At 48.6% G+C, this 25,880-nt stretch overlaps 1 protein-coding gene across 2 annotated transcripts in view; it reads right to left on the reverse strand.

Annotated features, from left to right (window-relative positions):
• The window catches only part of LOC149358769 (calcium-activated chloride channel regulator 2-like), a 458,350-nt gene extending 441,259 nt beyond the window's left edge, over positions 1 to 17,091 (reverse strand). For both annotated transcript variants that reach the window (XM_089570958.1, XM_089570957.1), the window contains exon 1: positions 16,246 to 17,091. The gene's annotated coding sequence lies outside the window, so the exon portion shown is untranslated. The remainder of the gene's footprint in view (positions 1 to 16,245) is intronic.
• Between the last annotated feature and the right edge of the window lie 8,789 nt (positions 17,092 to 25,880).

Consider the following 25,880-nt stretch of genomic DNA (forward strand, 5'->3'; position numbering starts at 1 on the left):
CTGTGTACCTCCAAGCCGCTCGTTTAATAAAACTTCGATATAAAGAATGCTGAAGGGATTGCTCAATTCTGCTGACGGGGAAGGTGCTCCCAATTTCGACGAACATTCCGTGGAATGTCTCCGTACGACAGCCGCTATCGTCAATGTGGCATTACCAATCCAAGCTCTTTTTCAGCGCTCTAAACAAGCCAATTTACGCTGCACATGCACAAAAGCACTTCTGATGTAGTCGCAGAAACAGAGAACAATGCACGTCAGCTGCACGCACGTTCAACCGGCGTTTCTCAATTTGCAAGCAGCAGCACCAGAATGGGTGCCTTCATTTCCAGGAGGAAATCAGGCGCTCCAAGATATGAAAGGCCGCGTCAGAATCATCTGGCAAGCCGTCTGCAAAACGCTGTCCACGAATAACGCTGTGATTACGCAACTGGATTCTAGGCTCCCGCGACGAAAACCCTCGACTCGCAGCCGCTAGGAGCGCTCCATACATACACTGTCGCAACGACTACGCCACCCAACAAAGCGTCCATCACGTCCAGCTACGCACAACGACGGGATCGAGCAGGAAGAACACGCGTAGCAGACACGTCGTGACATATACACCCGCACAAAAACGCAGAGCAAACGGGAGCGCGCAGGCATTGCAGTCAGCACTCGAAGGGGACAAGTGCCGAAACGTCTTTCTCCCTCCCCGTCCTCATTCCCCCTCGAGGGCCATTCCTTCCCTTCCTCCCAGAGCAAAGGCAACAGCACGACTTCTTGTTTCTTTTCCTGATCCGAGCAGCCTCCACTCAACAACCATCCCAGGAGGAACCACACCACGAAGAGGGCTGTGCGCGCAGCGGCGGCGCACTGATCATTATCAAAGAGGCGGACCAAATCATGACGCCGTCCCTTCACATTTTTGCGCTGTTCCCTGGGCTCCCCTCCTTCACGTCCTCCTCTCCTTATTTTTTTTTCCCTCTTCAGTTCAGTTTGTACTGGAACGCCTGCTCTCCCAAGCAAAGACCACGCGCGCTACCAGAGCACGCATGCAGCTTGCACGCGTGCGCTTTGCTCTGCAGGCAATGAGAGCACGAGCGATACTTATTTCGGGGCACCATTCTTCTCCAACTCGAATCTAGTGTGTGCATAATGGTTGTCATCCTGCTTTTTTTCGAGCAACGGTAGCAGCTGCATGAAGGGGGGTTAGATAGGAGGAAAAAGAAAAGGGAACACGTTCAAAAATGAAAGCGAGAAAAATGGATTCGTGCTCGCGCTGGGCTGTAGTCGCGAGCCCGGCGCTGACTTTGTTCGCGCACTCGCTTGAGCTTGCATGCCATCGCTATGCCGCGGCAGTGATTGCTAGCAGCAACGGCAGCGCGAGAAGAGGTACAAAGAAGCTTGGAGACTGCCGAGAGCGCTCGCTTTGATGTCACGGCTCGTCTATCGACGTAACCTTATACATTGGGCGCGCTCCAGTAAACACGGAGAAAAGGTTGAAAGGCAAGAATCCGTAATCACACAGACGGCATGTGCATTCGCTGCAGTTGTGTTCGAACGAGAAAAAAAAAAAGTCTGCAGCCGAGAGCATCGCTAGAAGTGCAAGTTATTTGTACAAGTGCACTTGAGAATCCGACACTTTCGCGCGAATTGTAAACTTACTATTTGGCAGTTTTGCAAGGTGGAGATTAAGAAACGGACTTGCGCGAACTCTATATTTGGTTGGTGTTTGCAGTGCTGAAAACAATTATTGCTTTTATTGTTATTTGGCACTATCTCTCACACACAAACACTGACTACAGCGCGCAGTTTGCTGTGCATCAACATGTTCGGGAAAGCAAGCACATGGCTACAAAAGCTCCAGAAGAGGAATCGGAATCTCCTCACCAGTTCCCAAATGTCGATTTTCAACAAATGCTGTTAATTATCATAATCATTAAAACCGGGAACTCAAACTTTTTAGTCCGATGCGTGTTACGGGGAAAAGTGATGTGTTAAGCAAATTTTTAACAAGTGAATAGCATTTTTGATGCAATGACGTGGATATAAGATGTCATGCTTTTGCATATATAATGAAAGTGCGCCAAAGTAAACGTTATTACAGCCATTTCAGCATTCTTTCCACGCGTCTTTCTCCATATTCTAGCATGTGGGCATGTTGCCCATTAGGGCCAGTTGCACACAGTGTGAAAAATACCCTGATTTGAGCAAAATTTGAATTTGAATTTCTCGTAGCTGCCATATTTACATAAGCTGGAAACACAAAAAAGCGTGCATACAACCGCTGAACCAAACATTGCAGCGGACTGCAATAACTAAAAAAAAAAAAAACGCAGGAAGCTCGGCAGCAAAGATACCGAAACGAGGACAGTGAAGAGAACTGACAGCTTCTAAGCAACCCTGACGACTTTCGACCACCTGGCTTGTTACAGAAGAGTTAGTTACAGACTTGCGAGGCACCAAAACTGAGCCTTTATTCGCTCGTTAAAACAGCTTATATTAACAAACAAAACTAAAACTTAAAGCAGGAAGGGTGTCTCGTCTGAGGAAGCAAATTTTCGCGGCGATGTATGCGAATTGTGACCGTATGCACATAAGGACGCCTAGCTGCATTTCACGTGGGAGGCGTCCTCTTCTCTCTTTTGGGGGAAGGGCTTACACCGTGAAGGCGAGGAGGAGTGAACAAGGGAGGGGCGGTATCCCGACGCTCCAGAAATAAAAGTCGAACGCGTCGCCAGGGGAAAGGGTGTCGCTGGCTGAACGTTCGTCACGCTTTTGAACCGGGCCTGCCTGGCGGGTGGCGGCTACGTGTGTGCGCGTGCCTTTCGTGGCGACTTTTTTTTTTTTTTTGGAGCCCATCGCTCGCCGGCCGGCTTCCTCGCAAACGGTGCGTCGGCCTTCCCAGCAACGATGGCAGGCGTCAGTGGCGCCGGCGTAGAGCGAGCGCGACGGTCGCGTAGCCGGCGTAGCGGAACGTTGCGCTGCTACCCGGCCGCCCACGGAGCACTGTAGCACGGCCGCTAGATACAAAGCGCAAAGCGAGGTGCGGCCCGCCACGTCGCACAGAAACGGCGTCTTGGGCCTAGTTCTCCGTGCGGCCGCCGCGGCGCCACTGCTCGGGGACAACTGCTCGCAGGGAAACGCCGCGACAGCCGCGTCGGTACGCCCGTTGCTCACTGTTTGAGGGCGTAAACAGTGCGCTTTCTAGTTGCTCATTAAAGACTGCATTTTTGAGTAGTCATTGAAAACGCCGATTGTGTCACAATCACCGCAGCAGGTAGGAAGTGTATGCCTGAACGCTGTCCATAACGGCCGCCTATACGATGCACGACCGGGCGAGCGGCTGTACCTCAGGATGTTGCATTAATGCGTTTGAAGCTTTAGATCCTCTTTTAAGGCGTAAGCCTTTTATGGCTCATGACTCGCCAGCGTGTCCGTCCGTCCATGCGTCCGCGGCAGCTGTCATTAATGGTCACTTGAAAAGTCAGTAATGATAGTTAATGGTGTAGTAGTAGATGTACGAACAGTAATGATGATTAGTTAATAATACCCACTAAACGCGCACACTGCGCATGCACAGTGCCCCATGCGCAATCCTCAGGTGGTTTAACCACGGCGCATGTACACTGACGTCAAAAGTTTGCACAATGGTCGTATCACCCAGAGCTCTCTCGGGTGCTCTCAGAACGTTGATCGAGGAAGGATGCAGCCCGCGCGCGCTCCAATGTCGCCCTCTACGAAACGCGCTCGCGATGCCGTACGGAAGCGTTCAAGAGTCGCCAAACGATCTTCAACAGTTGCCAAGCAGAGGGCACCGACAGAGGCGGTTAAAGGGTTTCGCCTCTTCGATCGTCAAAGTGCTCCCCTGATTTTTATTCACTTCTCGCTACCCCATGTAGACGGTGAAAAAGACGGACACGCACCGCTGGTCACACGCAGTAAATTTCCGCTTCATGTCACGTCGAATTTTGGCTCTTATATACACAAGTTATTGCAATTTACAAAAAAAAAAAGATCATTATAGCTGAAGTTGTGGAACTTCATAAGCCCACCTGCAGCCGAGAAAACCACAAAGTACTTGACACTTTTATTGCATGGTCATACAAGAAAGGAAGGAACCATTCACAGACGAAGAACCTTCCTTGATCTCACTTTTTGTAGTCATTCTCTGTGCCGAACATGGAATATGACACTTAACACGACAAAATGTAAAGTAATGCGTTTTTCACGCCGCGGAATTGTACGCCCTGCCACTTACTTTCTTAATTATGCTTCACTAACATCAGTAAGATCTTATAAGTACCTCGGCGTTATTCTAACATCAAACCTGACCTGGAATGAACACATTATTTCTATTATCGCAAACGCTAACCGCATGCTAGGCTATATTAAACGCAATTTTTTTATGGCACCGTCATCTGTGAAATTAATTCTTTATAAAACACTTGTTCGCTCTAAACTCGAATATGCCTCATCAGTATGGGACCCACATACCGACGGATTAACCAATGCCCTTGAAGCAGTCCAAAATCGCTCCGCACGTTTTATTCTCGGTGACTATGGTCGTTTATCAAGCGTAACAGTCATGATGGAAACTTTATCATTAGCACCCTTGTCGCTGCGCAGGAAAATTTCCCGTTTGTGCCTTTTCTTCAAAATTTACCACACTAATCCAATTCTAAAAAAATGCACTGATCACATCACCCACATATGTATCGTCGCGCATCGATAATCCGTGCAAAGTAGGTATCCCCCACTTCCGCACTACATCCTATCAGTATTCATTCATTCCTAAAACAGCAACAGAGTGGAATCGTCTGCCTGCCGCGTTAGTGCTTACAAACAGTGTCGAAGTTTTCAAGAAAAACTTATGCTTACATTACAAAGCACAGAAGTTTTTTTTTGTTCTAACTCCTTTAGTTTCAAAGTTTTCAGTTATATGGTTGTGTGTTTTATGTAGTTTCATATTGTTATCTACTTTCTTCTACATTTTTAGCGACCAACATTAACGAGTGTTGCCACTCATTAGCTATGTTTCTCATACAATGTCAGTGCTTTCTGTTTAGTTTTTAGATTGTTACCCCCCGAGCCCCGGGGATAATCCCCTGTTCACGCCTGTATTCAGTTTGCCTGTCTTTTTGTATATGTCGTTTTTTTATTATTTATCCCGCATTACCGAAATACTGTGCTATAACATTATCCTCTGTTAATTTTTCGTCTCTGTTACATTCTTTGGAACTGTTTGTTACGTATGTTGCACTGTTTTTTTTTTTTACCACTGCATCACTCCCCCTCTGTAATGCCCTCTGGGCCAAGAGGGTAACTTGAAATAAATAAATAAATAAAATGCAAGGAACATGCCAGAGACCTGTCGCTTGGAACCCACTTGTTCCTTTCACTGACAGTCCTTGGCGAGCGATATTTTCAGCCACGCTTCTCGACGCTGTAGTTCAGAGGGAAACTCATGATATCTCACAGTTGGCTGTTTTCTGGAGTTTGTGACGGACAGTGGCACACAGCAGATGCGCGGCATCGTGCCCCATACACGTCCCTGACCTCCACACACGCATGCACGAAAAGCCCAAAGAGTGCACGGCAGACACGAGGCAAACATTCATTCGCGCGCACACGAAAAGTCCAAATCCAGCACCGCAGACGCGAGGCAAACGTGCTCACTCACGCGCACAGCAGAAAATCCAAAGAAAGCACTGCAGACATGAGGAACGTGAGTAGGAGTAGTAGTAGTTTTTATTTTGCATTGAATATGGAAGGCAAACGCGGTTTTACACGAGGCAAACGCGGTTTTACACGACGCAAACGCGCTCGAACACGACGAAGCTAGGAGCGCTTCGGGAGTCCACTCCCGGGACCTGTCCCCGAATAGTGGCGCCCCCACCGAAAACAGCGGCCGCGACTGTAAACTCCGCCAGGACATGCTCACCCATTGTCGGCGGCGCGACGTGGCTGGCCGCACCTCGCTTTGCGCTTTGCATCAAGCGGCCGTGACTGTAGGATAGCTGGTGGGATATTTTTCTTTGCTCTCTCGCGTTTTACTCGCATTTTGTAAGTCGAATGTATCTTTCTTTTGATTGTTTTTCTCTCGCGCGACTCGCTTGACGAGGCAAGCGGACAGCAACCCCTGCAGCGCCAGCTACCGACGCACTTAGCGTTGTAACAGTCGGCCTGACAGACGCGGGAAAGCGACGCCGCGAAGTGCTGGGAACCAGAGCGTGTGCCGAATGTGGAGACGAAAAAAAAATATGCATAAAGAGACGAATTGGCAAAGTGCGCAGGTAGGCAAGAAAACTAAACAGAAAAAAAAAAGGATAACACAACCTTATTTTCTTGAAATTGCATTTCATGTGCGCGGTATCATTTCACGCTTCCTACTCACACTTAGGGTTCTTTTTTGGGTAAAACCCGATTTTTTTCCCGATTTCTGGAACACGTGTGACCGCGGAACTACTCTGCCACCAGATGGTGTGCGGGCGAGAGGCGGCACACAGAGAAAGGCGAAAGCCAGTTGACGTTATGGAAATTGGGAGCCGTAACGGATACATTCCAGAAACGGCTGCTGAGTCAGTCGTTTGATGACCACCGACCTCTCTTGATTTCCGTGACCGACGCGTAGACTCGCTTCGCGAGGAGTTTCACCTGTGCTTGCTTGAAGCAAGCCCCACAGATACAGGTGTCATGGACTATTGGCACGCACGACGAAATTGTGCGCTGCCACGGGCTAGCAGATGCCATGTTGACAATGTCATGCATAGCTAATGGCAGCTGTGGGGTTGAAAGAACGTTCTCTCAGCCGAGGTACCTCCGAAAACCGGACGGGTTTCGTATGGAAACCGAAATGCTGCAGATGATTAGGTATGTTAACAAGGACATGTAAAAAGTCGACGACCCGCTTGCGTGAATAAAATGCGTCATGTTTTAAAACTGATTCAGGATCTTTACTGCCAATAATTATTAATTAGCACAGAAACGCTGAATTCCGGAGCATTTTCATGCGAGTTCCGACTTTTCCTCGCGTACCAGCCTTGAATATAGTCCTAATTGTCAACCTACGATAAAAACAAAAATCTAATAAATTATTGCATTTTGTAAATTTAACCAGAAAAAAAGAAACGAATTTCGGAATGTAACCAAGAAATGCCCGATTTCTCCTTTGTTACCGAGTTTAAAAATAACGCCCGATTTTTAGCCTTTGCTGTACTCTACTTATACTCAGCCTACCTCGAATTCCTTGCCCTCTTTCATTCACTTCTTCTATCTTATAGGCTCATTTTACTTCAAAAATTCTTTTCTGGTGTTATGTCGTCGCCTGTTGATTCTATGTCGATTCGCCAATAAAGCTATTTCCCAGCTGAAGCTAATAACTGCGTGATGTGCCGACAGTCCATTATGTATTTTCAGTTCGTTGGCACATTTGGGATGTCAGGAAGTTTGGTCATAGTGCCGCTCAGTGCACGTTACCAGTAGGTTTATTTGTTCGCAGATACGTCGGTTGTCATACTTATTCTATCCGCGCAAGCGAGTTAATTAGGTGCAGTCCAGTGCAACAGTTCCGAACGGCATTTTAAGAGCAGTTGAGTCTACTAACAGACACAAAATTTTCGTCAAGGTGTTGAGAGGATGGCGGTAAACCTATCTTGAGTTCAAAGCATACTATGATCGCATTCTTCTGCTTTCTAAGCGCACTAAATTTGTGTACATAGAGTTCTGCCCTATCCACAAGACCGCGTGTGTAAGAACGCTGCAAGGTACAAAGATTCTGTGGACCTGCTAATTGAGAGTTTTAGCAAAGCCGGGCAGACATACGGCAAATACGATTCCCGTTGCCAATCTTATACCCAGTCACATTTGCAATACGGTTTGCAGTTGCCCTATTCACAGCGTTTACCGTACGGCGGTGCAAAAACTCTCTACGCTCACTTTCGAGTAGAACCACGGCGTCAGCCGCCAGTGGTAGGCGAACTGCACCCTCAAAAGGAACCCTAAAATATACTTATTGCCCAGTGTACCTCTCCCCCTGTCCTTTCTAGCTGCCCCCTCAAATCTTTCATTTCACTTCTACACATTGCCTGCTATCCTTATTTCCGCTGCCCCAGCTCAGGTGCCCCCCCCCCCCCTCCCCCCCCCAGCGATAGCAGATGCCGGGGCTAGCACAAATTTTTTCCTTCCGTGTATCAAGTTTTATTAAAACCACTTACTACCACTACAATTCCTCCCTGAATTACCCCCTTCTCCGCCTAGCAAGACACGTTGTTAGGCAACTAGCTCGTTCAGATCTGAAGGAGACACATCCGCTCAAATTCAAGAAAACACAGGCTGGACTCTACTGTACACCAGCTGACAAAATCTGATGTCTGCTATAAAATCCGGCGCGTCGGTTGCCCTTAGCTACTGCCATTGCACTGGTACCTACGGTTGAGATCGGTGATTACGTAACAAAATCAATTGGTAGCAATACCCATAATTTTTTTTGCTCGCATATCAGCTATAACATCTAAAGAAATCATGCAGATATATTGCTTCTACATCTTATAGGTGATACGGCTCAGAATCTTGCTGATTGTTACAGATAGATTCAACTCAAGGACGAATCGGCAAATGACTCTCAAAGCAGGTTCTCCAGCCAATGGCGTCGGCCGATTTTTGTGACGTCGCAGTTAACCTGAGGTTAATCTTTGTCACGCTAGGTTAAACCGCTGTTAATCATATGCCACTTTAAAGATACAGGAAATTAACCACGGATTAGCCATGACGTCATGAAAATCAGTCGGTGCCATTTGCTGGAGGGCCTCTTTTTGAGTTGCATTTGCCGCTCCGTTCTTGAGTTGTATCCAACCATAGCCTATGCACGCTGCGTCGAGAACCAGCGAACGCATGACTCATACACCAGCCCTGTATTCCTGTACTTGGTGTTCATTAAATGTTCTCCGCGCAGTGTAAATTTCACGGTCCAAGTATCTCGAAAACAAAAAGAAATACGGATTGAACATTAAGTTTTCAACTTACAAAGGAACGCCAAATCGTTCATTTGCCGCCCGCTCACCGTTCATGCTTGCAGGAACAACTGGCTACGGCTGTGTCCGACTGTGGACTGCGCAATCGAGCCCACGCCGTGCGGAAAAAACTCCCCCCTGGGCCATTTGTCATTTTGCTAAACTTCTTCAGGAGCGCTGAGGAAATACGGCAGCCGGTGTTGCTAATGCATGGTTCAACAAGCAGCGCGGCGATTAACCGAATAACGAGTGGTCGCACAGAGCGAACGAGAGTATGTGAAAGAGAGAGAGAGCGGGAGAGTTTATCTTTCTTTTGTCTTTCTCGGGGCGATTCGAAAATGGAACTGTTAGCTCACCGCGCAGATCGCTAGCGAAGCTCTTTTACTTTAGAAACCCGGAGCGCTTTATCTATCAGGGATATTTTTACTTGGGGCCGAACAGCGCTCAAAGGCGGATGAAAAATGGTCGCCCGGGACCCGCGGCAGGCTCCGCCGTCACGCCCGCGTACGTAATCAAGAGAAAAGCGTCGAACAGAAGCGCAGCCTCCGCCACTGACTCATCGAGTCGTTAACGCAATCAGCGTTTCTACTTGACGCTCGAGGACGACCAAGCACTCTCCGCGCTGGACCCAGCAACAACCTCGGCTGTGTGCCACGTTAGAGAGGGAAAGTGAGATGCCCTTATTTGAAGGTTGGAGAGTCGCGCGAAAGGAGAGGGAACGTGATCGTCCCTTCGACGAGAACAAAGTGGTCACGGGTTGTATCGCTGGTGCGGATTTTTTGCCTGTACACTGATGTTAACCCTCTTTGCCTCTACCTTATACTACTTTAACGCGAGACCAGTAAAGGCGCTTTTACCCAGAAAGTCTGGCATCGACGCTGTCAGCGGACAATCACAAGCATGATCCACCCCGCCGCGGTGGCTCAGTGGTTACGACGCTCGGCTGCTGATCCGAAAGACGCGGGTTCGATCCCGGCCGCGGCGGCTGAATTTCTTGAAGGCAAAATTCTAGAGGCCCGTGTGCTGTGCGATGTCAGTGCACGTTAAAGAACCCCAGGTGGTCGAAATTTCCGGAGCCCTTCACTGAGGCGTCTCTCATAGCCTCAGTCGCTTTGGGACGTTAAACCCCAATAAACCAAACCAAACAAGCATGATCCTGGCAGGTGGGCCGCCTAGGTCGCGTGACCTTGCGGTGTCATCAAAACCAGCCCACTGGACAGTGAGAAAACTGCCCACCGTGGCGGGTGGCAGTTAAATTAATGACTGGTCACTCGTGAAGGCCAACCTAGCCCTCATACCCCTCCTGGAGCAGGGGCGCACCGCTTAACCGCTGCATCGCTGCACCAGGAGGGGTATGGGGACTCCCAGGGATCTATGAATGTAAAGTAGAGAATTACCTATTGTATATATGGGAAATAACTCCAAGCCGCCGCGGTGGCTCAGTGGCTATGGTCCTCGGCTGCTGGCCCGAAAGACGCGGGTTCGATCCCGGCCGCGGCGGCTGAATTTCTTTGGAGGAGAAATTCGAGGCCCGTGTACTGTGCGATGTCAGTGCACGTTAAAGAACCCCAGGTGGTCGAAATTTCCGGAGCCCTTCACTGAGGCGTCTCTCATAGCCTCAGTCGCTTTGGGACGTTAAACCCCAATAAACCAAACCAAACAAGCATGATCCTGGCAGGTGGGCCGCCTAGGTCGCGTGACCTTGCGGTGTCATCAAAACCAGCCCACTGGACAGTGAGAAAACTGCCCACCGTGGCGGGTGGCAGTTAAATTAATGACTGGTCACTCGTGAAGGCCAACCTAGCCCTCATACCCCTCCTGGAGCAGGGGCGCACCGCTTAACCGCTGCATCGCTGCACCAGGAGGGGTATGGGGACTCCCAGGGATCTATGAATGTAAAGTAGAGAATTACCTATTGTATATATGGGAAATAACTCCAAGCCGCCGCGGTGGCTCAGTGGCTATGGTCCTCGGCTGCTGGCCCGAAAGACGCGGGTTCGATCCCGGCCGCGGCGGCTGAATTTCTTTGGAGGAGAAATTCGAGGCCCGTGTACTATGCGATGTCAGTGCACGTTAAAGAACCCCAGGTGGTCGAAATTTCCGGAGCCCTCCACTACGGCGTCTCTCCTAGCCTTAGTCGCTTTGGGACGTTAAACCCCATAAACCAAACCAAACCAAATAACTCCTTACGCTATCGCGTCATACCACTAAGGCGGAGCTTAAGTTGTCCTCCAATTTTTGCAATCATTTCTAGTCCCGACCCAAACTGCGATTGCTGACCTCTCCTGAGGGGCAACCGTACGAGCACGGCTATGTAAAGCGTGGAGTAATAGTGAAGAGGCAATGATTCAACCAAAGCCATTTCGCAGAAGTTTTCTGGCACTCGATTCTTCCGAACTGTTAAGTCAGCTTTCCCTGCGTTCCAGCGCTTTCACGTAAAAGCCAAATGTAAGGGAGCGCGCACCTCCTCAGCAGGGGCGGGTAATGCAGTGGCGCGAAAACGGGGGGCAGGACTGTCGAAATTTTTGATAGGCATGAAACTTCTGGGGCATTCCTTCTAGAGATCAAGTGCCTCGTGTGCACGTTTTCCAGCGTGGGGAATTAACATACGGGTTTCGCTATCAGGAATTTCACATCTTGTTCCAAAAAAAGCACTTGGAAAATTTTGGGGGTGGCGGCTCCTAGCGGCGCCTTCACTGTGTTGCAACTTTCGTTTATCGTGATTCATATGTCGACATTGCGCGTGCGGTGACGTCACACACTCCTACGCTTACTCGTCCAGAGCATCTATGTGTGTTAAAATGATGACCTCTTCTGGCGTTAGCTTGCAGGTGAGCGACGCAAGTGAATGTATTTAGTGCTAACGGTCTCGTTTCGACTGGGCGTTTGGCTTGTGGCGAGCTTTAGGAACTACCCGTAGACGCGACATCCCGAGTGTTGCGTACCTTTCTGTCGGGGCTACCCGTGGTTTTTCAAGTCGGTAAGTTAATTATCAGAGACAATCGTCTCTGGTTCCTCTTTCTCTGTTACCGCCTCACGGACTTTAACAGAGGCGTCTATGAAGCATGCAGTTTCGTACTATAATACGAGAATCCCAGATCCGGTCCTGCATTTGTCCAGCTGCCAAGAAGACAACTGGAACTGCAAGAATCGTAAAGGACATCTTCAAAGCTAGTCGTGGGTTTAGATTTCCTATCAACTTCGCACTATTTACGCTTCATGGGTCGATCTCTTGCGGGCGTGTAAAGCGAAAATAAAGTTGGTTTTGTCTACAAGTAACTTAGTGCAAAATTTAACTTCTGCCATTTCATTGTTGCCTAAGTGGCAGCGAAAACCTAATCCACGTATGCTGCTGCGTTTATGCAGTACTTTATCAGTGATAGTAACCGCGAGTGTCTCTTCATTTTTTTTTTTGTGTGAGCAGAAAACACTTTTTCAATCCGTGCTAACACGCAAATTTTTAAAGTAAATCAAATATTGGTGTCATCATTAGTTATTGCGAACAGTTGGACACAAACGACTTCCAAATCAGACTTTATTAAGATCCGTGTAGTTTCCTTGATTTCTAACATGAACTACCACGGTGGCAGCATATTGCAGAGCCATATTTCCCCCTAGTAGTACATCATATAATTATGCTCCGAGCATCCAGATTCCCTAACAGTGTGCCGTATAAGCAGAGCGGCCACATAGCAGTCGCCAGACAAATTTACCATTGATTAAAACGACGGTGTGTAAAGACGCAGGATAACTGGTACGATATGCGTGTCCTGTAGCCCTCGCGCAGCACTAAACACAGCAGGGACACGACGCACACACGAACACAGAGAGGTACTAACGCGAGCTCAACTCTAACTTCTTAACTTGGCAGAATAAATACTTGTCTACAGATTAGTTTTCTTCTCTTTGTCGATAGACTTCCTCGCCTTCTTTCATCCCCACGAGTTAACTGAGGCCCCGTGTCAAGTGCAGTAGTTGTTACGCTCACTCATTCACCAGTTGTGCCCGATTATATGTAGCCGGTCTCAAGCGTTGCCCCTGTTTGGCGGTTTCGAGAGTACCTGCAATGGTTTTTTGAAAATACGGCAAGACACTTGCACGTCTTCCAGTGGAAAGCCAAGTTTTTTGGCCCTATCAGCGTGCGAAACATCACTGACGTGTCACGCGTGTTTTGTCAGTGCAGCTAAAGTGATATGCACAATCATTGGTTGCTAGCCGCAGATCTGTGGAGTGCCCACAGAATCACTCAAGCCGATAGGTACCGAAGTGCAATGTCCTGGAGAGGGCTGATAAAAATGTGCCTAAACACTAAAAAGTGGTTTCGCAAATTTCTCTAACGGCTACATAAATATCGACGAAAGTCCGATGTATTGACGACACGACATGTTGGGTGCTGGAGTAAACTCACGTGAGGCTACTTACACGTGCATTCCTTGAGAGCGCCAGCTTTCATAACTGTCCGTGGAAGTTCACTGAATTTGATAACGCGTGCGAAATTTATATTTGCATTTGATTAAACAATGCTTTCCCAAAGCAGTAAATGCAAGGCGGAAGAATACGGAGTTTGTTATTAATAGCTAGAAAAATGAAGGAGGTAGTACGCGATTCCGTTTACACTGTGCTTGCGCCCTTTCTAGTTTTGCATATCCCCACGCCTTCTACTATGCCACCAAAAAAGCCGGCGTCTCGTTTCTGGCAGTTACTCCGTCTCAAGATTTTCATCCGGTGTAATAAATTTTTTGCGAAGGCAGTAGTTGCTCCACAGGTATGCAACGGAAGTTGCTCAAAGAGGATAAACAATTTCAGCGATGGGCCTCGACATCTGTAGTCGCCTCTAGCGATTTATGCGATGCGAGTACACACTATTTTGAACGCAGTAAAGCGTGGAGGCTTCCGATTCGAATGATGACACCGTATAATTTTACCTTATTACTCGCAAAAAATTACCAAGTTAGTATACATAGGTTGCACTTACGTCAAAGCTGCCGTGACTCTTGAGACTAGAAGCGCTGTGAAAACCTGCGCGTTTTAATAACTCGATTATTGCCACCTGCTGACCTGCACTGTGGAAACTATCACTTGGATTTCATCATGGCGTCTGTGATATCGCATGCATAGTAAAGAATATAATTATAGTAGTCATATAATTATCATTCCCCATGCTTTTACATAACGAATGTCGGAGTGAAGGCGTCGCTCACGCCTAAAGCCAGAGGAAATGTGTCCGCAGTCGAAACCCTCTGGTTTATGAAAAAAAAAAAAAAAATAAACCAAGATGATTTGTTTGGGGGAGCTAATTAAAAAAATGTTGACTCAGTATTGCCGCCGACAGAAGGAAGCCAATTACAACTGAAGCTTTTATGTACCCGACGGCGAAATGTGTTGCAAAGATAACAACAAAGCTGACTTGCACAACTTCCGCGAGAATGGCGCCATAATTTTACTGAATTGCTTTTGTGTCTTGCCCTTCTTATTCGCTCTTAATATCTTCTCCTTCGTCGTCCTGTCATACGAAACTTTCTCTTTTTCCGTCCCCACGAAGACAGGATAACCGCGCTCCCATGACAGCGAGAAAATAGGCTTTTATGCGCATTCATGCTTCCGTTGCGTAATTCTTTTCGAAGGATGAGACACTTCCGGAAGTAGAAAGAAAAGTGATATAAAACCACGGATTCTGGTTACTCAGGGAAATAAAAAAAAAAGCCTTGACAGACAGCTTCGTAGCCTCCGCAGACGACCACTGCGGAAAGCTCCGCAAGATGGGGATAATAAATGTATACATACAAAAAGGATTCGCGATTGAATGGGGCTCCCTGTTCTGTCAACGCCCGCGAGCTGACTGCTATGAAACTCAGTGCGATGTTTTTTATTTGTTTTAAGGGAACGCAGAAGCCAGTGGTTAACTTGCAAACGGAACGTGCCAAGAAATTCTTTAGCGAACAGTAACCTCCAGCATCGCTGAATTGTTCTCGCCAGCTACAATAAACAATCAAGGCTGTTTGGTTCGTATACACTTTTCAGGCGCTCTTGCAGTGCGTGTTTCAGTCGGATAAGTCGCGAAGCAAATAAAGGACATGGTAATGATAAATTTCCGGCAGAATGTTTTCAGATAGTCATAGGAAGCCAGCATCGACGACGTGGGAGATTGGACTACAGAGAACAGCACAGCCCCTCTACACTGCAGCAACAGCTGCAGGAGACAACTTTACTGAAAAATGAAGAACAGTTGACATTCGCATGCGAACTCGGCAGACGTTATGGACGACGTACGAGACTCATCTCTGCATCTGCGCACGTAGACTTTCGCCTCACTCTTGGTCTTTGATGCTGTTTTTTTTTCTCGCACATTCTGTTCTAAGCGTTTTTAATACTTTGAGCTAAACATTGTGCCCATTTTAAATATTTAAGAAAGTAGTTAGATGCGCGCAAGCGGTTATCAACACTGCGCATGAAGCATAGTATTCCCGTTAATTACGTGCGTTTCGGAGAAATCGTATGCACGGTGGGTGAATTTTGTAGTTACATCACCGTTGTCCGTCTCGCTGGCAGTTTGTCAATGCGTGCTGTCGCTCAATAGCCGCTAGCTACGATTTATATCGTGCCCATATTTTGTACTGTACCTCAGCTAGGAAGAGGCGGCCCTACAGTGGAAATGCTCATCGAATTAAATATGTAGACTGCGGGCCTAGGACGAATTAAGGAAAGCGGGAAAGGGACTCCATGGGCGAAAAATGTTTTTCTGGAAAACCGCACTGGCACCGATTTTTTTTGGACGAAGAAGGCGAAGGAATTATTTATCTAGGATCGCCCCTCCTTCAAGCCCCGGCATTAAACAAGCATCAAATACTCCCTGCTGGTCCGGGATTTCCCTTTTCAAGGATACCTGTGAATGTAGCTTGACTATGCTTCAAAATTATAGAGCTTCATGTCCGAGAACTACTTCCCAATTTCTTAAAGTGTGCATAATCGCACACTCGTCGAAGAAATAAAAAATATATATATCGCCATTTCTATTTTATACGGCCAGTGTCTCCTGAGTTTACCGGCAACGTGAGAAGGGTGTTCCTTGGAGAACTGAAGAGGGAAATGAGACCCCTTCCTTGAGCGCGATCCGCGCTCGGACTGTCCTTCACAGTGGGGCACCCAGTGTGACAAAAGTAAAAATAAAAGAAAACACAGAAATAGAAAATAATAAGGAATCAGTCAGAGGCTGCCGTGGCGTGCGTTCCCGCAGAGAAGTCAAGCGTTACGGTACCTTCTCTTTCCTCCTTGCGCGTCGAATTCCGAGAGTCGTTCAACGGTGGCTGTCACTCCGACGGCAGCAGCGACACGGTATCCTATTTTCCACCGTGCCTTCCCGGGCGAGTGCAGTGGCAGAAACTGCAGCGTAGGTCGACGGGTCAGAGTATGGTGGGAGACACGGGGCCAGTTTTCACACACCCGGCCTCACTAGAAAAGAACACGGATGTTTTGCCGCTTCCGATTCGCAGAAGCGGCCTCAAACACAGGTTGAAAAGAAATAATGAAGGCGGAAGTATAGGCGGGGCCCAGAAAACGGCGGGAACGATGTTTCGCAGAAACCGAGAGGGCGCCAACCGTCACACCATTATGCACGGTGCTGTCATCGTCATCGACGTCGCCAGCTAGAACTGCCAACGACGAGCAGTTTCTCTACTTCACTTCGCTGCAACCATGTAGAGGTTCTTCGAGCACAAATTCAACGCGAACGTGAGGCAAGGTCGATGCTTTGGCAGGGGAACATCCAAGCGTCTTCCACACGTGAGGTCGTGAAGATTAGTGCACACTACCGTTTTTTTTTTCTCGGAAGTTAAAGAAAGAAAACAGGTGCTGCGAAGGCAGAGAGCAAAAAAACTCGCACGTGGTTCTACGGAATCGCGCTGTGGCGTTGTTGTACCCACAATAAAACGACGAGAGGGGGGCGTTCCTCGAAGACCCCCACCACAAAAAGAGCGGAGCGGCGGTGGCGCCAACCACGGCCAGCGGAGGAGAGCACACGCGCACACACACGCAGCTCGCGCACCTGTCCAGGTGCGTGGTGGCGTCGGCGGACCGAGAGCGGACAACACTGGCGCACTCTGGCGTTCCGCCGCGAAGACTGAGCGGCGGCGAACACTTGCCGCGCGCGCGCGACCCAAGCGCGACCGCGTGCGCGCGCGTCGGCGATGCCAGCGCCCACCGCAAACCTAGCGGCGGACGCCGGAAAGTGCGCGGCCGACGGAGAGCTTCTCCGCGTTCACGGCTCTGACGCCGTTCGCCCCTCGCTTCGTTGCGCGGCGCTGGCAAACATGAGCGTCGTCATCAGCGATGTCGTTAACGAAAGCGATGTGAGCAGCTCGTATAAAGGGCCATGAGTGCCGAGCAGATCACCGCGTTTTTATGTCACATTCGAAAGTATAGATCATTTTTTGCGTACCATAAGTACAGCTGGACTACATTGCAGCGACCTATACGTCAAAGCGAAAGACCCCTTTCTGATTTCAACGATCTGGGTTAAATCACTGTTTAATACATAAATAAATACGTAGTTAACTATGTCTGTTAATCGCGTTCTCCTTCAAGTTTTGCAACGCATACGAGAGGGTACGGTTGCGGGTGCACTGAAGTACCAGAGAGAGACTGCTTTTTCGCGGAAGCGTCACAACAACGGCTCACCATAGCCAAGAAGTCCCGACGGCGGCGTGACATGCAGCTGCGACTGCAATCACTTGGCTAACACGGCGCGTAGGCCGGCTGGCATTCAAGCGAATCGACTCGAGAATTCATCATAGGCTTCGGTGATGAGGATGGCGATGTTACAGCGGCTCAGCCCTTTTATCGGGCGGCCGCAGATGTTGCGCCAACGTTATCTTAGCTGAAGAAGAATGAACGGACATAGGCAGAACATGCAATGCGGATGACAGATATCCGATGGTTCTTTATGGTAACGGAAAAGAGTCCAAGAGTGAGTAAACGCGACACGGGCGGTGAGAGTCGTGTGCAGAGGCGATGAGGAACGTGGAGGGGACGGTGTGTCCGCCACAGTCTAGAAATTTTCATTTTTCTTACTAATGAGATGGATTTCTGTTCCTCATGAAGCTCTCTGTCGTGCACAAATGTTTGAGTGTGCTTTCTTCATCTGGTCATTGCTGGACACGCGCTCTGCACTAGCAGTGTTAGAACAATTTCAAGCTGTTTCTTTGCTTTTGTTCTGTGCTGATCAGAAAGAAGGAAACTGCTTGGACTACCTTTGAGAAGCGGTATTCTTCTCGCGGGCGCGTTATTAACTACGCCCTGACCCAATCAACATGTGCTGTTAGCTGTAATCAGTCAGGTGCGGCCATGTGTTAGAAAAGCTGATTTCTGAAGTTTTTTGCGGAAGTCTGCATGATTATCAGGTCCAAAGGTCGGCAGTCTGCATCTCTGATGGGCACGACACTCCCGAGCACTGTTCTCAGTGCTTAAATAAGGACGATGTGCATAGTATGCCCCATTCTTTCCTCAAAGTGTCTCTGACGTCCCATTTCTGTAGTGGCAACCCACTGCGAAGAGCATGGCCATCATCGCGGTGCTGTCCAGCCCCGCAGCCTTCATCATCATACACATCAAAGAACACACACAAGTGCGTGTCAAGTTGCAGATAACTCTGAGACTACAGTAGAGTTCGCTGAAGGGGAGAAGGCGGATACGATAACTGCAACAGTCTCCGCAGCAGCAGTGGCCTGGCAAGAAATTTTGTTCGGTGGGGAGGGGGGCTCATGTTGCAGTGCGGCCTCCTCATGGAATCCGAAGAAGGATCTAATGCAAGAATACTAACTACATTGCCATTGGCAATGCCATTGTATATTAGATAACGCTACGCACTGTCTAGAAAAGTGAGATATGTATTTTTTAAATGCATTCGTATGTCTAAAAATTGTGGCACGACATAACTGATACCAATGCTTCCATGCTTTTGCGTATTTAATAAGTGAAGAAAATATCACACGAAATCTAGGACTATATCAGTCCAAAACCAGCAAAACAGTGCATGCTGCTGATATGAAAAACGTAAAGGCCATGAAATGACCAAGTAGAGGACAAATATTTTAATGAATCTTTGTCGTTCAAGAACCTTTACATTTTTGTACATATGCAACGGCCAGGGAAAAACCTCAGTGACGCTGTCCTTCATTCCAGTGTACTGCGCAGCAGCATAATACACGTTAGAAGTGGGAAAATAAAATGGAGAATTAGAAATGCTAAGATACAACTTGATAAAGGACAAAAAAGTGTAACTGGAAACAAAGTCACTGTATGTACATACAAAACCTCGCAACAAGATATTTAAATGCACGTATGTCGCAATTAAATCTACGTACCTAAGCAAAAGTCACTTTATGTAATGCGTCCAACGAGGCAAATAAACATCTTGCGCAATCAGAGATAGTAAACTTTACACACGGAAGATCAAAACTTTCATAGCAGAGGTCACGATATGTACAGCCTTTGTCAAAAGTTTGGAGCTCAGGGGGTTGGCTTCTGAAGCCCGCTGTCTGGTTCGTAATGCATCTCCAGCGCTCCAAATTTGGTCAAGGTAAGAAGATTTCTGGTCCTGCCTCCCTCAATGGGTAGGACTACCACTAATGTTGCAGGAGACCCACTGCGAGGCCTAGAAGCAAACCCCCTGGGCTCTAAACTTTTGACAAAGACTGTACTTGGGCCATGCTGTGGTCGGTGACAGTTCGAAAAAAATTCGGGGGGGGGGGGGGGGGGAGGCTGAAGCCACACAAGCACCTCCCCCCCCCCCCCCCCCCCCTGGCTACGCCCCTGCGCAGCAGATAGGTACCTAGCCGGGGAAGAAGCATTCGACCAGCCGGTACTGACACGTGTCCTCACAAACAAAGCACGTTCCGTCTGCTTCGAGCCGCGCCTCTGTAGAGTTCGGACAAGAGACATCAAGAGGACGCGACACACGTTACTTCCACGCATGTAGATATATGCTCGGAAGTGGACAATGCATGTTCCTTCCTGGTTTCGCGGAACCCTGCCATCTCGGTATTCCATGACTCACCCCTCCCCATAGCCTCGTTTACATGAACCCGACAGCGGCGGGTTGTGTCAGGGGGTCGAGATGAGCATGGTCAGCCGTCAAACTCTCGCGGCGCGCCCTGCGAAGTGCGACCACACGAGTGGTAAACCGGCTTCCGTTTCTGTGCTCCCCTCTAGAAAATGCTTTCACCAAGAGTGAATGACTTCTCCCGGCCTACGTCATCAGCGCACGTGTTTCTGGTCCGATGGGCAAAACATGCGCCGTACCGAGAAGGCTCACACCGGGAGAAGAAAGGCATGCGAGGCGTTTCGAATCGGGGAACAAAGGTGGTGGGGGAGCGCTCGGCACCAGAAAAACCGGTTCAGAACCGAAAGTCGACGATTTTGCTCATCGGGGCACACCTTTTTGAGGTCACACTGTTTACATCAGGGAGAGGTCTCGGAGGGGGCTGAGAGTCAACGCGCCCCTTGCGGCGAGACAAGTCGACTCCCGACACAACTCCGAGGCGTTTACGAATAATAATACTAATAACGACTTTATTCGCGTCGCTTTTACACGATGCTGGAGGCCTGCAGAAAAAGCTACCACATTGACAGGTTGACAGCCGCCGGCCCCCGCACTGGGAACATCGCGTTGCAGTCGCAATAAAGCATTTTAAGTTTGGTTTATTGGGGTTTAATGTCCCGAAGCAACTCAGGCTATGAGGGACGCCGTAGTGAAGGGCTCCCGAAATTTCGACCACCTGGGGTTCTTTAACGTGCACTGACATCGCACAGCACACGGGCCTCTAGAATTTCGCTTTCATCGAAATTCGGCCGCCGCGGCCGGGATCGAACCCGCGTCTTTCGGGTCAGCAGACGAGCGCCGTAACCACTGAGCCATCGCGGCGGGGTGCATTTTAAGTATACGAACAAAAATACATCCATACAATATACAGACATGCATACAAAAATAGCACTCATTGCAATATTGGAGCATACAAGAAAAGGACACAAACGCTATACTTCGAGGCACAAATTTACTAAGTGCAGAACGATAGATAGCAGGCATTCAAACTTCAAGACTCCACCTTACAAAGTTTAGAGTCAGCGTGAACAAAACATTGAACACATTTACAAATAAGACAAAAATAAAGCTACAAGAAAAGCTTGGCTCAACGTGAGCGTAACCGGTTCTCGACCTGAAAACTCGACTCAATCCGTGTATGTCGTGTTCATGTAAACGCCACTTGTGCTGTCATGCGCAGGGGCGAAGGCGAATTTTAAAGAATTTAAAGAACTAAAATTCCTTTGGCGCGCACATAGCCGCCTTAAAACACTGGGTAAACATGCACAGCGGGACAAACTTCGGTAACATCATCAAGAGCTACTGAAGCCAGTAGTAAACTTCCCTTTTGTAGAGATGATGTTTGTTCCAGCTATCACGCGAGCATTCGCGTAGCACGGGGCCTTCTAGTGAGCACAAAACAGCAAATACGGTAGCGCATTGCCGTTGCTACCGTCGCCAGGCTTGCCTAGCCATATTTGCCGTACGGTAACAGTTGCCGTATTTACCGTGTTTACCGTACGGTGGCGCTAAAGCTCTCTAATATGCTGTAAATCATGTAAATAAGTCATGTAAATAAATCTGCAGTGGAAGTGAGCAAAAAGCGTTTGGAGGATTGGTGGCTGAAAAGCAGAGATGTGGCATAAGGTTAGAATTGTAGGAAACCGTAGGTAAAGGTGATGGCGAATCTTAATGAGAATTGCCAACACAGTAAACAAAAAAAAATAATAAAGAAAGAAAAGCTGAGCATGGTGGCAATTGCCACCACCCCGTTTCAAAGGGGGCGCTCCTATCCATCCATCTATCCATCCATGCTCCAAGATGTGCCGCCACCGTAAGGCCATCTTCGCCTGTCTTTGAGGAGTAGTAGTGATACAGTTGGATACAACTCAAGAACAAAGAGGCAGATGCCCCTCAAAGGATACCCTCCAGACAATGGCGTTGACCGATGGCACCGTGGTTAATCCGATTAATGCCCATGCATCTGCCAACCCCTGCGATTTCAAACTAGCCCGCTCAAGGGGATCGGTCAAGGGGGAGAATCGGTCCTTTGAGGGACATTTGCCGCTGCGTTCTTCAAGGGACAAGACCCAACGCGTCGGTTGGTTTTTTGCTAGATATATTGATTTCTGCACTACCCAGCAACATTTTGGACAGTTTCGGTCGCCATCGAGTTCTTTCAAACAGGGTCTGAAAGCTCAGTACACAGCAGTTTTTGCATTTCATCGACATCAAAATGCGGGCCTAGTATCGAACGCCCTGCGCATGCGACAACTCTCCTGGTCCGATATTTTTGCCGACTATGAGAGGCGAAAATGGGGTAGGAGATCGCTGCACATGTTCGTCCTCGAACGACGTTTCCTCAGTCAACAACGCGGCGAACTGCGGAACAATAATTAGGTGCAGTGTTAGCATCTTCTTGGCCTCCGCAGAAGCACGCCTTGTGACCGCACGCAGCGACCCCAAGAAAAAAAACACGGTCGGGTTCACCAATCTCCTTCAGTCACGGGTTAAACAGATCAAATCTAGCGCAGAAAGCGTGTTCACAGATGTCTCACCCCTATCTGCTCTCAGGGTGCTTGCAAACGTTTCGGCAAGAGGACTTGTTCTCGTCTGACCAAAGCGTTCATCGTTGTCCGGGTTTAAAAAGGGTCTTCACTCCAGAATGAAGGGTCAGTGTTGGGGAGGAGAGCGTTAGCATCCTAACGCCCTTCCCATTTCACGCACTTCTCCTCCTCACAGGGCCTTCCTCCTCGATATAAAGACCCTATTTAAACCCCTGCAATGATGATTGGTCTGTCCAGACAAAGTCCTATTGTTGAAACGTTGACAAACACCCTGAGGCTTTCACCAGATGCAAGAGCGGGGGCTAGTTGGTAGCCCCCGCTCCAACTAGCTCCCGCTCTTGTATTGTTAACAGTTATTTCAAGTACATCGGGATACGCGTTTCGTCCGTTTGTGTTTTCGTGTGTCTGTGCCTTTTAGCGTGAATTGATCAGTATTTCACCAGACTTGTTCACTTTGTGATTGTCAAGAGCCATCTGCCTACCATCGCTGTACTGCGGGCCCCTATCTGTTCCGGCTAAGAGTAGCCAGCGCTGCTCTTAACTACTGCCCTCAAACCAAACGCCCCTGTCCGTTTATTTCCCCCGCCGCAGTAGGTGTGCTTGAGATATTAGATAGCAGTTGCCGCGGCTAGCAACAACCTTTCCTTTATTTTAGTATTTTTATTAATAAATCACAACTAGCTTTGGCGACCTGACCCTCCTGGCGGCCTGGCGGCAGAAAGAAAGTTCCGCTAACGGAAAAAGGTCCATTAGCTCTGCATATAGATTTTCACAGGGAGTTCGTTGGTAGCGGGTTGCAGATCAATGAGATCTGCCCGTGTTAACAAGGGTATCTGTCATCTAAATATATGGCAGAACTAGCATTTACTGGGATTTCATTTTAAATGCGGTCGAACGAGTTCATTTGCAAACTGTCCGGCGTGTCGCGGCTCGTTGCGGGCTGAAAGGTAGTTTATTGTTTGTTTTCTGTTGGTCCCGAAGATATTAGGAAAGTCCGCAGACATCCAGTGCAGTGTACACGTCTCAGTCGGCTTCTTTCGGCGATCTATTTCGAGTCCCAATATGCGCCCCTGAGCAGTGCAACTGACTTGCTGTTATTGATCGACGGAGGATCTAGAGTTACCTGGAGCGATGAATCCAGCGTTTGCTGCCTTCAGAACTACTCACTTAGTCACGCTGCAGCACAGTGGTGCGAAAATTGAACGGTCGATGCTGTGGCAGCATATGGTATTCCGCCGCCGCGGTGGCTCAGCGGTTATGGTGCTCGGCTGCTGACCCAAAAGACGCGGGTTCGATCCCGGCCGCGGCGGCTAGAATTTCTTTGGAGGAGAAATTCTAGAGGCCCGTGTACTGTGCGATGTCAGTGCACGTTAAAGAACCCCAGGTGGTCGAAATTTCCGGAGCCCTTCACTACGGCGTCTCTCATAGCCTAAGTAGCTTTGGGACGTTAAACCCCATAAACCAAACCAAACTAAACCATATGGTATTCCCTTTAGGCGAACGTAGTTCCTTCCTTTCTTCTTTTCTTTACTAGGCCTTTTTGCGGATCTTTTTAGTGCATTAGTTAGAGAGTGTTGTCGTCGGTGCTGTAATTGGTTTCGTGCTTCCTAGTAACACGTTACATTTATTTTCTTTGCAACTCTCTCTTGTCAATACCCAGCCGGGTAGAAACTTAGCAGCTTCTGAAAAAAAAAAAGAAGAATCTTCACTTTAGTAGACCGTCATTACACACGAAGAGACAATTTGCTCAAAGTGAGAACGAAGTTTTGCAGAGAAGACGGTATTATTCGAACGTCAGCATCTGGCACGGTTGGCAATTTGACGACTGTCACGCGCTGTGTACGCTAGACGCGTCATCGCTGCATGTCTATTGATTTTTGCGCACCCACTCCCAACGCAAACGAGGCCTCATTTCACGTAGCGCCCCGCCGCGGTGGCTCAGTGGTTACGGCGCTCGGCTGCTGACCCGAAAGACGCGGGTTCGATCCCGGCCGCGGCGGCTGAATTTCGATGAAGGCGAAATTCTAGAGGCCCGTGTGCTGTGCGATGTCAGTGCACGTTAAAGAACCCCAGGTGGTCGAAATTTCCGGAGCCCTCCACTACGGCGTCTCTCATAGCCTCAGTCGCTTTGGGACGTTAAGCCCCAATAAACCAAACCATCATTTCACGTAGCGGCCGGCGGATGCATGCTTTGCCCGGGAAGGCGTTCTGAATTTCGTGTTTGCGTATAAAAAAGTGACGTGATGGAGAAGCATCGCTCGTTCGTTGGAAGGATGTGCACGTTAAGTTAGCGTGGCGGAATTTTCACGTAAGTCAAGAGCTGCCACTCGCAGTCCGACAGACGTTGTCGGGCGCCTCCCTACTCTTGATTTTCTCCAGACCACTGGGTCGGGCGTGCCTGACGTTTGTGTCCATAAACTAAATATTCCCTTGCGGCCAGAAATGCAGGTGATTCGTTTTCGTTATCAGCAGAGACACGTAAGAAAAGCGCTCCAACATCGCTTTGGCGTTGATACGTTGACATGATGGTGATGCTGCATATTAGTGGCTCAAGACGGGCTTGCTCAAAGGGCGTCATGGCACAAAGTGTTTTTCGTCTACGTAAGGTGAGGGCAAACAACGATTGTCCAAGCATATTTCACCCAAGAGAAGCACAGCGCCAAGCCAAGGGAATGCTTGTACCCACCGGAAATCAGTGGGTACCCAGCGGCACTGGTGATCGAACCCCGCACCTCCCTCATACGAAGCGGATGCTGAAGCGACTTGGCCTCCGCTGCGGTACGTTGTGAAATAGAAGAGAAAAAATGAAAAAGGTAAAGATACATACCGCTTATATGGTCGGTAGTTCGTGAAAGGGCCCTATCCACTTCTGTTCTTAACCGTTGTTCCGTCATGTCGAGCTCTCCATACGCCTGGAGTCTTAGGCACTACAGATGCTGGCCTTGTGGGCAGGGAGAATTCATCGTGAGATGAGGGTGAGGGAGTAGGTAGGGTGCGTTATGGGTTAGTAATGGGTTGGGGAACGAGGCTCAGCTCACCTCGCCACCCAGGCCACACTGACAAATTTTGCCTCCCTTGCGTGGGTCGGTAGACAGATAGGAGAGAGAAGGAAGAAGAATGGATTCAACTACAAAAAGGTGAAAACAAAAACAAGCAGAAGTAGGCTAATGTAAAGTTAGCTCAAACGATCAAAGCAAATGAGTTCAAAACACCGTCGGTGAGGGCTACTGGTAAACTAAAACTGTTTCC

The sequence above is a fragment of the Amblyomma mixtum genome, chromosome 2, assembly GCF_055824585.1.
Source record: "Amblyomma mixtum isolate Tamu chromosome 2, ASM5582458v1, whole genome shotgun sequence".
NCBI classification, from domain to species: Eukaryota; Metazoa; Arthropoda; class Arachnida; order Ixodida; family Ixodidae; genus Amblyomma; species Amblyomma mixtum.